General features: G+C 33.0%; 1 long non-coding RNA gene across 3 annotated transcripts in view; it reads left to right on the top strand.

The window, feature by feature from the left end:
- Positions 1-16,393, top strand: part of LOC147584717 (uncharacterized) — a 218,358-nt gene that overhangs the window by 103,010 nt on the left and 98,955 nt on the right. For all 3 annotated transcript variants that reach the window (XR_015252694.1, XR_015252699.1, XR_015252698.1), the window contains exon 2: positions 2,977-3,163. This is a non-coding gene — a long non-coding RNA (uncharacterized LOC147584717). The remainder of the gene's footprint in view (positions 1-2,976; positions 3,164-16,393) is intronic.

Raw genomic sequence — 16,393 nt, 5'->3', positions numbered from 1 at the left:
ATGGGTAAACAATTTGCTACAGACCTGCACAGCATTCATTCTCATGAATTCATAGTTACTGTTTTTTTCATGTATCTTTATGCCATATTGCCTCAGTCATTTTGTTTCTTACCTTTTGTCCTTCAGTGCCTAGCACAATTTACATCTATTACAAAGCATTTCTTGGGGGAAATTAGTTGCATCTTTCCTGTTGGTACAGGACATCTTTAGACCACTTATTGCTGAAATTATTAGTCCCCAAACTGATGGTCGGTCAGCTTCATGAAGGATCAGTAGTAGGTATTTTTTTCATTGTTGCAAATAGAAAACTATTTGTTTCAGTGTCCCATGTGTGAAATTTATTATTGGTAAATGTGTGTTCAAATACCTGGTTAATAAATAAAATTAATAAATAAAAGGCATTAATTAACTTCTACGAATTTTAAGTATGTACTGCCTGAGTTATTACTGTGTGTAATGCAGCTGACAGCCTTTCTGGAGAAAGCTGAAATGGAAACACCCGGTGATTGAGTAATAAAGTCAGCTTAGATCTTTCTTTCATTTTTCTTCTGATTGCTTTTAAAGTTATTTTATTTTTTATATTTTCATAGAGTAAAAATTGAACTTTTAGCGTCAATTTATATGAATCTCAATACATTCATGGGTTCATGTGACAACCAGAGCACTCTGGGTGCAGAACAGTTCCATCACCCCCAAAACACCCTCCTGATACCCCCTTTAAAGTCACACCCTTCTCCCACCTCTAAGTCTTACTGGCCACTGATCTGTTCTCCATCACTTTAATTTTGTTTCTTTGTTGTTGTCTTTTTAATTTCATATAAATGGAATCACATATTATGTAACATTTTGAGTCTTGCTTCTTTTGTTCAGCAAAACGTGCCGATCGTCAATTCTTTTTTATTGATAGACAGTAGTTCGTTGTATGGATACCACTGTCTCTTTGCCAGTTCACTCACTAAAATACACTTGGTTATTTCCAGTGCTTGTCAATCAAGGAGAGAGCTGCTGTAAACACACTTGTACAGGCTGTATGTGTTTCACTATTTCTAAGCAAGGTTTTTTTCTTTTTCCTTTCCTAGGAACTTTTGGGTAGAGTCACATTTTTTTAAAAACCATAACTCTTTCATAATGACCAGCAATTGTTTGACTGATACATCTATTTATTTATCAAATAATTTTTGCTGTATCTACCACAAGCATGTAAATCCCATGAGATCAAGTGTTTTGTGCAGTGCTATATCACTAATAGTTCAGAAAGTGCCTGGAACTGAGTGAGCACTAAGTAAATGTATATTTGTGAACGAATGTGTGCATGTGTGTGTCTGTGTGTGATAGAGAACGAGAGGGAGACATCTTAAACTTCCAGCTCATTATTCCGAAGAAGAGTAACCATAAACAAGGTATGCTAGTTTACAGGAAGGAATGCAAGAGTAGCTTTATTTGGAGAATCTGTATTTCCTGATATTCAATGTTATCTAATATATAGAATTTTAATAGGAAGTTAATAAGTCAGAAGTAAAACAAATTAGAGTATCAGGGAAAGTATTTATCTGTTTACGTTTCCAAACCCCAGGAAAACAAAACAGCAGCTTATATATTTCAGAGTTTAGCTGTTTTTCAATTTCATTTATGTATTTCATTAATGTATGAAACATATATTATTCTTAAATACTTATATATTTTCTTAAATTTTCAGAGCAACTTAAAACCATCTAAAATTGTTGTTAACAGAGCTGAGAAATGGTAAAAAGCAATATGAACAAGGTTATACCAAAAAGCTAAGGATGATTTTTTTAAACACGCTAATAAAATGTTTAAATCTGTCGTTTAAAAGAGGAAAAGAAGTGATTGATATCCGTACTTAATAGAAGTTAAGTGAATGAGAATTTTCTAACAATTTCACATTAATAACCATATAAATACAGTATTAGATATTTATAACATGTATGTCATAAGGGTTTTGACAAGTGGTTGAAATTTACTGTCTATCTTGATGAACCAAAGCAGGAAAATGTTTCAGGAGTTCATCAGTGCTGAGTGGCTGCTATCATCTTCTAATGTGGGGAAATATTTGCTGTTTACTAACTTACGGGATACCTGGGAATAGCTTTCATCAGGTTAACATTAACAAATCAGAATAAAAAAGAGTATATTCTTTAATTTGATCAAGGCCTAAGCTTATTGTCTTATTCAGTCAAAGGAATGTGTTAACAAGGAAAATCTTTTTTCCCCTCTGAAATACATTTTAAAAAGTAGATGCCCATACCATATGTCCCATTATTTTCCAAATACTAGGATTTAAACTAGGATATACTCTTAATTTTAAACTCCTTTAATGCCCATGATGTTAGAGATTTCTTTCAGAATCACCCTTGTAATTTCTTAGGACATTTATCAAAATGTTAGCATATTGCTTAAGGTTGAAAATATATTAGTACAAATGTAACTGTAGTTCTGTGGCACAAGGTAGAAATACCCCAGAGTCTATGACTGGTCATTCTTATTCATGAGTATATCATAATAGGCTGATAGGCTACTTTTCCCAGGAAACAAATTTCCTTTTCCACGTGGTCCTTCTGATTAACTAATATCTTAGCACAAATAATGATACCAATAGAGGAAATTTGAGGTCCTAGGCATTTAATCACTGACATAACCTAAGTGTGAAGCATTATTGGGCAAAATAGCAGGCTTCCGAGTTATTCATTAATCGATCAACTAGTATTTATAACTTTTATCATTTGCTTGATACTGTGTGATGCTGCAGTGGGGGGAAGACCTCAACTGTGCTTCCGCTCCTGAAGGCAATTTCAATTTAGCAATATCTGTTATACCAGGGCCACTGAATTAATAAAATTATTCAACTGTGCTCTAACTGTTTAATTCTCCAAGAGTGCCCCCCTTGGACACCATCGTTTTTATTTTTTTATACTAGTTTCCCTACCTGTAAACTGCTTCTCTCGTTCTTTTAACCAGGCTTTGAAGAGTAATGACATTGAGTGACGTTCCAATTTCTGACCTCAGAGTGAGAAGTGGCAGCTTTCACTTCCTGCCTCCTGAGCCACCCCATTAAGAACCCCGCCAGAGAGAATCCTGTTAGAATGCGAGAGACCACAGCGAAGAGCAGTAAGGCTCCAGACTGGTTAAGTGGAGAAGTGACGAGGTGAGAAGATCTGCTGGGCAGACCTCAAATGAGGCCAACAGAGGAACCATTTAGGTATGGCCCAGCCAACTGAGAGAATCAAGAGAAACCATCAAATGGTTGTTGTTTCAAACAAGTAACTTTGGATGAGGTTTCTTATGCAGCAATATGCAGCAAAAGATAACCGAAACAATAAACTGGCACATTGACATAAAAGAAGAGTAAGGAACAATTAGATTGTTTTCAAATTCAGCTTATGTCCTAAAGATATTGGATTTCTGAAATCATGATGGCAGCACATTAGTGCCTTTTGCAGTGCACTCTCAGAGCAAATAAAACTGCTGTGATTTGCCATTTCATTGACACAGGTGTCTCATCACAAAGAGAGGGAATAATAGTCTCTTTCTCACGATTCAGCTGAGATAATTGGTATATTCTTGTCAGTTAGGGTCAGCTTGTTACTGTAAAGATAAAGATTAAATGGAAGAATTTAGAACACCTACTTAGAGGCAAGAATCACTGGCTTATAAAGCCAGAATAGAAGAGCAAATTTCTTACGTTGTTTTACAAAAAACTATGAAACTCAGGTGTAAGCCTCGCTTATTAATAGGGTAGATTTAGAAAAAGGTAATGCTTTTTAAACCAGCCTATCAGAAATTTTGCTACCATCTCCAAAACAATGAGAATCACAGTGATTTTTCAGTGCCATTACAAAAGCATGGCATATAGGGAAATAAATCCATATTCAAAATAAATGACTATTCGATAAGGAAAAATTACTGTCCATCCAAGCAGGAAGGTTTCCAATGTAATCAACTATTAGCCTGGTAGCTAGCTGACTCCCCTTAGGAGAGGTTGTATCAGAGATTCAATATTAGCCTCTCTATTACAGATAAGATAGGAACTCATAACTTTTCATTTTGAAATTCAGACCCTTGACTTGCCCCTTCTCTCAAATTGATAAACAATTGCTCTGCCACAGAGTATGTATGCTGTGTGACATTTAATTCAGGAATTTTGCCGAGTGCTTTCATTCACATGGAAGGTTCAGTATTTTGTCTAAATTTTGAATACCTTTTGTATGGTATTTATGTTTATTATAGGAACAACCTTCATAATGGCAGTGATAGAATTTTAAAACAAAACTATTCTGTTTTTTCTCAAGCTTCTCAAGAACTGGTTAAGATCGCAAGTTAAGCTCTAAAACCTATTACTAGCATTTACCTCTATGAATGAGGATTTTGTCTTCCAGTATAATTATAATAAAAGGTAAAATAAACTTGAAACTAGGGTTAGCTAAAGATTGCAAACTTCGCCTCTGATCCACAATGCAATGCTTATCATAGATGATTTTTGTTTTAACACAATGTACATATTACAACTCTGAATTTATTAAACAGATATATAGAGTACCATACATGTTGGGAGAAAATTATCTGTATAAAGTATATGCTGCAGATCCTTTGAGCAAAGGCATTATGTTAAAGTAAGAATGTTTGTATAAGGAGATTTTCCAGAATAGTAAAGTATAAAGACATCATTGACCTCAAAGATGTTCCAGAATGTAAAGACCTTTCCTTCCCTTCAAGAAAGATTTGCTTACATTGATAAGCAAAATAAAGATAAGGAAGTGAATTAAATAAACCAAAATAAAGATAAGCAAAATAAACATAAGATAAAGTAAGTTAAGGCCTCTCTCTCTCTCTCTCTCTCTCACTCTCTTGCTCTCCAGAGCAGAATATGGACAAGATTACCAGCTGCTGTCTATAAGACTGAAGTCGTACAATTTGGGGTCCCTCTCCTGTACTGCCCCTACTGCACGCATGGATAACATCTAGTCCTCCTGAAATGCTCTGTCAGTGTTTGTGTTCAGAGAATGACACAAAATTCAGCTTCTGATACAGCAATACCCTTTTCATACAGATTATAAATGAGTGGTTCCATGTTAAATATTATTTTAAAGTTTAGATTTATAGAAAATTTGGAAAGATAATGAGGAGTAATTCCTATGCTAGTTTTTTTCTAATTTTATTTTCCCATTGTCATTTTAGCTATATACTTTTTGCATTTTGGAGTGGGTGTGTCTTTTCTAGGATTATAATATAGATCCCTAAATTATACAGTTCATTTATTATTCCTGTTATACTACTTCATATAAAATGTAGAAACTTTGTAATTGGATAGGTTAATATTACTCTTTTATGTTTTATACTATGGTCAACAAATATTTTTGTCTGTATGTTTTTATACATGTATACATGTAATTGTGTATAATAACATCTACAATGCAATGCTACAAATTTTGCTGTTGATAGTTAATGTAGCACAAGGAACACAAGAGGAGTAATTTTTTTTTTAAGTATAACCTTTAGTATGGATGCAGAGAGTAGTCATTTCTATGCATAACATTCCTTTCGGAGGTTGCAAAGTTCTATCTAGTATCATTTCCATTGAGGCTATAGGACATTTATTTTTAGCATTTCTTGGAGTGAAAGTCTTCTGGTGAAAAATTCTTATTTATTTTATTAATCCTAAAAAGGTCTTAATTTTTTTTTAATTTTTTTAAATGTTCATTTATTTTTGAGAGAGAGACAGAGCACAATCAGGGAAGGGGCAGAGAGTAAGAGGGAGACACAGAATCCAAAATCAGGCTCCAGGCTCTGAGCTGTCAACACAGAGCTCAACACGGGGCTGTAACCCAAGAACCATGAGATCATGACCCAAGCCGAAGTCGGATGCTTAACCAACTGAGCCACCCAGGCGCCCCCAAAAATGTCTTCATTTTTGAAAAATATTTCACATGTTGTTAAATTCTGGATTGATAGTGATTTTCTTTAAAGGTGTTGTTTTGTACTGTTTTGGCTTCCTTGGTCTGATGAGAAGTCAGACATGAATCAAATTGTTTCCCCACCCTATGTAATGTCTCATTTTTGTCTTACTGCCTTCAAGATTTGCTTGTTTTCTTCAACTTTTAGTGCTTACATGAGTGTTGCTTCCTTGCGAGTTTTTTCTTTGAGCATCTCATAGCTGTCAATTTTTGTCATTCACCAAATTTAGAAAACTATTTGGCTATTACTTATTCAAATAGTTTTTTCTTCTTACTGTCTTTTTCTTCTTTTAGTCCACATGTCCAAATGCTGTATAATTAAATATTATCCACCACTTTCTGGGACTATGTTCACTTCATTTCATTTGTTCTATATTTATTATCTGAATTCTTTCTTTTTTTAAATATTTATTTATTTTTGAGAGAGAGAGAGAGAGAGAGACTGAGTGGCGGAGAGGCAGAGAGAGAGAGGGAGACACAGAATCTGAAGGAGGATCCAGGTCTGAGCTGTCAGTACAGAGCCAGATGTGGGGCTCGAACTCACGAACTGCGAGATCATTACCTGAGCTGAAGTTGGACACTTAACCTACTGAGCCACCCAGGTACCACCTATTATCTGTATTATTTCTATTGACCCACCCAGCTATTATTTTTATTTCACATATAATAAGTTTTAGCTTTATAATTACGCATTTGAGTCTTAAAAAATAATTTATATTTAACTACTGAAATTTTCTGTATTTTTCCATTGGGGGCATATTTATTTTACTTTAAGTATTTTTAGCAGCTGCTTTAAAACTCTTGCCTAATAATTCTGACACCTAGATTATCTCAAGGTCAATCTTAATTGATATTCTTTTCACTTGAGAATGTGTTACGTTTTCTTCATGCTTTGTATTAGGACAATTTTGCATTGTATTCTAGACTCATGAAGGTTAAGTTGTGAAGATTCTGGATTCAGTTTATTGTTGTCAAATAAATTTGGTTTGTTTTAGTAAACAATGATTTTGGTTGGAATTCAACTGTAAACAGTATCTCTGGAGTAACATTTTTGGTCTCAGTTCAGATATTTTGTTTTTGTTTGAGCTACTTTGAGTCTTTCCTATACACGAATATTTTAGAGATTAATCAGAATTGTGCATAGTTATAATTTGATATCTCTTCTCTGGCTCTTTCCCTAATAGGACTTGATGTTTATTAGCCAGAATTTCCCTGACCTCAGTGTTCTGTATCTCCTGGCTAGAAAGTCTGTATCTTTTCACTGGGTACCCTCTCAGTTAATTTACTGGGCCCCCCAAATGGAAACTCAGTATACAATTCCCTTGCTCTAGGTCTACACACACTCTGAGATTCTTTCTGCTTCTTTCACTTCGCAGGAATTGCTTTTTATTATGTTTCCATATATTAGAGCTGCCCACCCTCTTCCCCCACCCAACACACACACACACAGGAGAGTCAGGTAGGAAGTCATTTAATTATTACATAAGAAAATCCTCTTTCTTTGATCATTGTATTGATCTTTGTATCCTCACTGTTTCTTTTCTAGTTTACCCAAATGCCCTTTGAATATTCTCATCAAAGTTAGACCTGGCAGCCACTGAAAGATCCAGTTAATTACAAAGTAGAGCAAACTTGGGGCGGCTGGGTGGCTCAGCGTCTGACTTAGGCTCAGGTCATGATCTTGAGGTTCGTGAGTTTGAGCCCAACGTCTGGCTCTGTGCTGACAGCTCAGACCCTGGATCCTCTTCAGATTCTGTGTCTCCCTCTCTCCCTGAACCTCCCCCACTCACACTCTGTCCCTGTCTCTGTCTCTGTCTCTCTCTCAAAAATAAAACATTAAAAATAAAAAAAAAATAAAAAAGTAGAGCCAACTATTTTATGTATGTATTGATATATTACGTTTTTATGTGATTGTGAGAGTATCCCATAGCTTGTGCATAAATATATATTGATTATTCTTTTATATTCAAGTATAATTAACATACAGTGTTATATTAGTTTCAGGTCTATAATATAATGATTCAACAATTCTGTACATTGCTCAGTGCTCATCGAGATGAGTGTACATTTTTTTAATTTTATTTTTTTAAATTTACATCCAAATTAGTTAGCATATAGTGCAACGATGATTTCAGGAGTAGATTCCTTAGTGCCCCTGACCCATTTAGCCCATCCCCCCTCCCACAACCCCTCCAGTAACCCTCAGTTTGTTCTCCATATTTATGAGTTTCTTCTGTTTTGTCCCCTTCCCTGTTTTTATATTATTTTTGTTTCCCTTCCCTTATGTCATCTGTTTTGTCTCTTAAAGTCTTCATATGAGTGAAGTCATGTGACTTTTGTCTTTCTCTGACTGACTAATCTCACTTAGCATAATCCCCTCCAGTTCCATCCACATAGTTGCAAATGGCAAGATTTCATTCTTTTTGATTGCCGAGTAATACTTCATTGTATATATATACCACATCTTTAACCATTCATCTATCGATGGGCATTTGGGTTCTTTCCATATTTTGGCTACTGTTGATAGTGGTGCTACAAACATGGGGGTGAATGTGTCCCTTCGAAACAGCACACCTGTATTCCGTGGATAAATGCCTAGTAGCGCAATTGCTGGTCGCAGGGTAGTTCTATTTTTAGATTTTGGGGGAACCTCCATACTGTTTTCCAGAGTGGCTGCATCAGCTTGTACTCCCAGAGATGAATGTACTCTTAACCCCTTTTACTTACTTCACTATTCCCCCTCACGCACTTTCTTTTTGGCAACCGCCAGATTCTTTATATTTAACGGTCTGTTTTTTTGTCTCTTATTTTCATTGTTTGTTTGCTGTGTTTCTTAAATTCCACATATGAGTGAAATCATACATTTGTCTTTCCAGACTGATTATTCAAAACACAGTTTTTCCTATATTTAACTCTCTCATTGGCAATCAGTTAAACTAAGAATTAAGTTTACACTCTCTTAATACACATTCCCTCAAAGTATTATATCCTTTATAGGAACTGTCTGAGATAACATCTTCTTAATGCTAATTTTCCAGATTGGTACAAATGAAGAGAGCTATTGATAAATTACATGTGTTTTATATTAGTCTGAATAAGGACAAACAGCGCGGTTTCTTCATGAAAATGAATGTAACATTTTCACTTCCAATTGATTGTTCCAAATTGTTCTATTTCACCATGTCTCAGAAATATCTAATATTTATGACTAGGGTGGTACAAATTTACTTTCTATCTGTAGAAATTATATGTTATCCAAATTAATTCTAATTATGATATTTAAATCTATTTAATCAGTTTCATAGCTTGTTTATTTTATACTGACAAGAATTACAACTTGTGATTATCCAAACTCTGGTGAAAACAAATTAAATGGCAGTAAAGGCATCAATAATAATAAGACATAATTCTCAAACCCACCAATGTATATTCTTTCTCTGTAATTACAACAGAGATTGCAAAAGATAGGAAGAATATGTAACAACTCTAGAATTAACTAAGTGATTTAATGATTTATTTTTAAGGTGCTGTTGATTTATTCCAACTACCAAAGTCATAATTATGGATGACATGTGAATAACTTTCTAATCATGTTTACTCAGTGTTATCAAATGCAAATAAAAAATAAAGCAGTATTTTGTCATTTAAATGTAAATTAATCTTAACCTATATTATCTTTCTTAGCTATGATCTGTTTTAGAGCATATATAAACAATACATAGGGTACATAAATAAAGCCCACATCACTGCTGTATCAAAATTTTCCTGGTGTCAATAAAATTGTAAAATGAGGAGAGGCCATTGTAGGATTTCTTTTGACAAGTTTTAACAAACAAAAAACTTCCCACATCAATCATAATAGGAATAATTAGCAAGGATGCTTTAATCCTCCATGACCTTCCCTGTGAATGACAATGTACTGCCAAACATCAAGTCTCCTTACTGAACAAAATTTGCTCAGTAATGTCTCTTGTGGCTACGATGATAAATCTAAAAGCCCAACCTCACCTATTTCTGTGGCATGAATTACCAGATGTATAAGCCAAATAGATTATCTTTCAAATTTAAAGGCAAATAATGACGTAATTATCAGTTCACTGGAGAAGAGAGTAGAATTTGACATTGATGAAGAGTAATATGTCCATTATGAAAACAGGTTGGATTCTTTTTTACTTCCTATCTATCTGCATTAACTAGCTATACATGCATCATCAGTACTTTATCAAATATGATCAGATAGCAAGACTCATAAAATGATGGTTTAATTATGAATTCTAATATCTTAATAGATCATATTACTAATGTAGGTATGCACAAACACACTATCCTTATTTCAATTTCAGTTTATAACTATTTTGCTAGTATTTTCAAGAAATAATATTTTTATAATTAAAGTATATCAATGTTAAATTTACTCATAAAAATTAACACTATAAATAAAAATATTCAGGAAATTTGTCACTGAATACTGATATTATTTTTTAAAATTCCTGTGAAATACCACTTGGAAATCTCTATGGTGCTGACCAATAAAAAATGAATCTTGCTGAATCTGTTGAAGTCCTAAAAATGAAAGATCATTGAAGGAAATGAAAGACTTAAAGCAATTCTAAAATATGGACCAAATACTTTCTTTTTATCGTTAGTACAACTCTGTAAGAGGCATATTATCTTTATTTTTAGGTAGAATGACAGAAGCACAGCAACATTAAACAAGAAGTTGCAGGTTAGTGGAACTTAGGAACTGAGTTAAGTTTATCCAAGCTATACATTTGAAAATAGTGGTTAATTTTGACATTTCTTTTAAAAAAATACTTTGAGCTGCAAGGAATTTGAAACGATCCTCAATTTGTTTCTTCCTTTAGGTGGCTGAGTATGAACCAAAAAAAAGAGTTTCTTATTATTTTTTTGTTTCCTTGACTATCTTTATTTTTATTTGATTTTTTTTCTTCTGCTTTTTCTTGAAGACGTACTAAAGAGTGGCAAAGCTGGGGACACCAATAACTTTCTTGATAAATTTTCATATTTATATCCATTTCCAAACAGTTAATTTTACTCTTTCATTTTTTAAAAGGTTTTATTTTTAACTCATCTCTACACCCAACATGGGTCTCAAATCCACAACCCAGAGATAAAGACTCACAAGTTCCATCAACTGAGCCAGCCAGGTATCCCAATATTTCAAGTTTTTAAATTTTGTTTTATTGTAAGAACACTTAACATGAGTTCTACTTTCTTAAGAAAGGTTTAAGGATGCAATACAGCTTGTTAACATAGACACAATGTTCAACGGATCTATTAAACTTATTTAACTTGCCTAACTGAAACTTTATGCCCATTGATTAGCAACCCCCCACTTCTTTCTCCACCCAGCCCATTAATAACCACTAATCCACCAAGTGAAATTATACAATGTTTGACTGGCTTATTTAATTTAGCATAATGTCCTTGAGGTTTATTTCATATTGTTGCATATTGCAAAATTTCCTTCTTTTTAAGTCTGAGTATGTACCACATTTTTTTATCCATTTATTTGATGGTGGATAGGTTGCTTCCACATCTTGTCTATTGTGAATAGGGCTGCAATAAATATGGCAGTGCTAATATTTCTACAAGATCCTGATTTCAACTCTAAATAAATATCCAGAAGTGTGATTGTTACATCATATGCTAGTTGTACTTTTAATTTTCTGAGGAATCTCCATGCTGTTTTACATAGTGGCCACAACATTTTGTATTCCCAACAGTGCACCAATGTTCCAATTTTTCTACAATCTTTCCAACACTGTTTTTTCGGAGGTTTGGGGGGTCATAGCCATCTGACAGGTATAAAGAAGTGTCTCATTGTAGTTTTCACTTGTATTTCCCTAATGATTACTGACATTGACCATATTTCATATACCTATTGACCATTTGTGTGTCTTCTTTGGAGAAATATCTAGTCAAGTCTTTTGTCCATTTTTAAAATTGGGTTATTAGTTTGTTGTTATTGCTACGGAGTTACAGGAGTTCCTTATATATTTTGAAAAATAGCCTCTTAAAGAAATATGGCTTGCAAATACTTTCTCCCATTCCTCTCCAGTCTGTTGATTCTTTCTTTTATTGTGTGGAAGCATTATAGTTTGATGTAGTCTTACTTGTCTATTTTTGTATTTGTTACCTATGCTGCTGCCATAAAATCATAGCCAATACCAATGTCAAAAAGCTTTCATGCTATGTTTTCTTCGAGAAGCTTTACAAAGTCAGGTCTTACATTTAAGTTTTTTATCTGCTTGAGTTGATTTTTGTGTGTGGTTTAAGATGAAGATACAATTTCCTTCTTCTGTTTGTTTAGCTAGAATACTCAGTACCATGAAGTGATGAGAAGTGATGAGAGTGGATATAATTGCTTTGTCTGATCTTTGAGGAAATTTTTTCAGTTTTCACCACTTAGTATGATGTTAGCTGTAGCATTTAACATATGGCTTTTACTATGTTCAGATACTTTCCTCCTATTCGCTAATTTGTTAACTTCTTTTTTTCTTTTATCATGAAAGGTCTTTGAATTGTGTAAAATGCTTTTTATGCATCTGTTGACACTATTGTGTGATATTTATTCTGTATTTTGTTAATGTGAGTTATAACCTTGATTTTTTAAAAAATATTTTAATGTTTATTTATTTTTGAGAGAGAGACAAAGCATAAGCGGGGGAGAGGCAGAGATAGAGGGAGAAACAGAATCTGAAGCAAGCTCCAGGCTCTGAGCTGTCAGCACAGAGCCAGACACAGGGCTTGATCTCATGAACCATGAGATCATGACCTGAGCCGAAGTCGGACACCTAACCAACTGAGCCACCCAGGTGCCCTTGATTAATTTTCATAATTTGAACCATTCTTACATCCCAGAGATAAATCTCACCTGGCTAGGGTAGTTGATATTTTTAATATTGTGCTGAATGTGATTTGCTAGTATTTTGTTGAGGATTTTTGCATCTTACCATTTTCTTAAATATCAGGGATATTGGCCTGCAGTTTTCTTTTCTTGTGGTGTCTTTATCTGGCTTTGGTATCAGGGTAATACTGGACTCCTAAAATAAATTTGGAGGTGTTCTTTTCACCTCAATTATTTGGAATAGTTTGAGAAAGATTGGTGTTAGTTTTTCTTTAAATGTTTGGTAGAATTCACTGGTGAAGTTATCTGTTCTTAGACTTTTACTTTTTAGGTTTTTGATTATTCACGCAACATACATACTAACAATAGATGTGTTTAAACTTTCTTTTTCTTCGTGATTCAATCTTATTACATTATATGTTTCTAGGACTTATCCATGTCTTGTAGGTTATCCAATTTGTTGGCATACATTATTTATCTTAGTCTCTTATGATACTCTATTTCTGTGCTCTTCTTTTATTTCTAATTTTTTATTTGAATGTCTCTTCTTTTTTCTTAGGCTAAAGGCTTGTCCGTTTTGTTAATCTAAACAAACAAGCAGCTCTTAGTTTCATTGGCCTTCTCTATTTTTTTAGTCTCTATTTCATTTATTTCTGCTCTGATCTTTATTATTTCCTTCCTTTCCTTCCTGTTAACTATAGTCTTAATTTGTTCTTTTTTTCAGTTCCTTAGTGTGTAATTTTAAGTTGTTTATTTGAGAACTTATTTTATTTTGAAATGCAGGTATTCATCACTATAAATTTCCCTCTTAATACTTGGGGTTTTTTTTTAATCTTAAAACTTTGGTATGTTAAATTTTCATTTTTGTTTCTGCCAAGATATTTTTACAATTTCCCTTTTTTAAAGTTTATTTATTTTGAGAGAGAGAGAGAGAAAGAAAGAGAGAGAGAGAGAAGAAGCACAAATGGGGGAGAGGCAGAGAAAGAGGGAGAGAGAGAACGCCAAGCAGACTCCACACTCAGCATGGAGCTGATATGGGGATCCATCCCATAACCACAAGATCACAACCTGAACTGGTATCAAGAGTCTTATATTAACTGACTAAGCTACCTACGTGTCCCTCCAATTTCCCTTTTGATTCTTCTTTGACTCGTTGGTTGTTCAAGAATGTGTTGTTTAATTTCCCCATATTTGTGAAAATTCAAGAAAAACTGTTAAAAGGGTAAATCTTATGTTCTTGCCACAGTAAATTAAAATTTAAAAATATTAATTTTGAACATCATCTACTGTTTTCAATAAAAAATTATAAAGCCACAAAAATAAAATTTCCTAGTACCCTACACCTCCCTTTCTCTATGCACTAACAATCTTTTGTTAGTGCATAATGTACATACATACATATACCATATGTATGGTCTCTATGTCTATGTGTTTTTATAGTAATGGAATTACATTATTCATATTGCTGCATAATTTGCTTTTCTCAAACAACTCATATTTGCTTTCCATTTTTTGTTCCTGTTTGCTAAGTTCATCTTATATGTTTTCCTGTCTTTCTTTCCTTCTTTTTTGTATGGTAAGCTGGTCTTATTTTATAAATAAAATCTCCAATTTTTAAAATGAAATTTATTTTCAGAAAACTTAACAGATACAATACTATTCAACTAAATCAGGCTTTATTCACTATTATTACAAGAATGATTAAATAAATTTCTTAATCTAATGTTCTTATTCTAAGTACAATAGCAATGATAAGCTTCACATAACTACTGGACATAAAGTACTTAGGTTATGCAGGGAATTTCAGTTTTGTTTACTTAATTTTAGCTCAATCATACCTTCTAGTCATCAGCTCTCAACTAGCCATCTTGAGAGACTTGTCTCTTATGCAAAAGATTAGTGAAATTTTGTTTTGAACAATGGAAATTTTACCTTCTTTTGCTTTTAATGATGAGTTAATACTGACACAATCTTTCTCATTTTAATTTATGTAATTTATCAAATATGTCAAGACAGATTTAAATTATAATTATTAAATAAATGTAACATATATCCTATGGGCTGCTCATTATTCAACTTACCTTTTTGGTCCTAAAGATAAATTATATATCATTATGTGACATTTATTTATTTAGAAGAATTATGAAGAATAATAACACATAGATCTGGATACCAGATTATTTCTATGACAAATTCTGTTTTTCAGGTTTGCCTAAAGCAAAATATGTTTGAGAAAATAAGAACTTTCACTGCACCTAATTCTTTACCTACAAGAAATTATGCCTAACTCTGGGGTTATTCCTCATTGTCTTCCTGAATTTCTTTTCCATTTATTTGTCATTTCAATTTGAAGTTTAAGGAGAAAGAATGGCAAGAAAATTTACAAACCTAGCATTATATTTTACTTAAATATATATTATTATTTTTAGTTGTATATATTAACATTTGTATTATTTATGATCAATGATAATTACTGAAACTGTTGGATTATTTTTTCTCAATATCTTGCTGCTTCCCAATGCCAGAGGGGGGTGGATATGATCATTGTTATCATGAGTTTTCTTCCATGCACACAAAACACATAGAGATCAGGATTTTCTTTTGGTGTCCTAGAATTTAGAGAATGATTTAAGAATAAAGAAAATTCTGCCTCCTCCACCTAATTTTTTAGGATTTATCCCTCATGACTTTGATATTGGAAAAGGCTATTGATCTTCATCTTGGAAAATTATTTCCTTACACTGAGTCTAATCAACCCAAGTTTGTTCAATCCATTAGTTTCTAATTACGTCTATAGCTCAATTTTGGAACAAACTGGCTGAAATTAATATTTTAAAAGACAAAGAAATAAGAATTTTCAGCAAAATATTATTTTCTGTTTGCTTTTTAGTGTCATCTCCTATTGCGGTTCTCAAATAATTCATGTTTCATTCCTCTTCCTTATTTCCAGAATTTTACAAATGGAATATAGGCCTGTATATTTTTTCCCCATAAATTTCTCTCCTAATACAAATATAACATAAAAATTTTTGTACTGGGAAGTTTATTATACTTGGAAAAGGCCAGTCTCAAAAAATGATTTTTGTATTTGTTTTTTACAATAAACCATTTATATTTTCTAGGACAAAAAAGACCTTCAAGAATAATAACATAGCTATTTTAATTCTAATTCTTAAAATAAATATGTTCTGATTTTTTAAGTATAATTCTTTATAAAATGCTCCTTTCTCTAGTCTTGCATTCCATTATTTCATGATAGGAAATAAGCATGCTCATTAATATATTTTCAAAATGCCAGAAAATCAATAATTATCTTAGTGTCTTCCCATGTTTACCATGCATTGCACCTTCAAATTAAAAAAAAAAAAAGAGTAAATCTGCATTTATTTGTAACAATCTTATTGAATGAGATGGACCCCTTAGGGAGCAAATACAGAATCACCCACTTTTTTTCCTGCCACCTCTTGCTTGCACACATAGTTTTTCTATCTCTTTCTCACCCATGAATGACATCTTGAGTAAATTCCACAGCTTTCACTTTTAATTATGAGAT

Source organism: Puma concolor, chromosome A1 (assembly GCF_028749965.1).
Source record: "Puma concolor isolate L17-30 chromosome A1, mPumCon1.1.hap2, whole genome shotgun sequence".
In the NCBI taxonomy this organism is placed as follows: Eukaryota; Metazoa; Chordata; class Mammalia; order Carnivora; family Felidae; genus Puma; species Puma concolor.
Note: the sequence above shows the minus strand (reverse complement) of the source record. Positions and strands in the feature narration are given on the sequence as shown.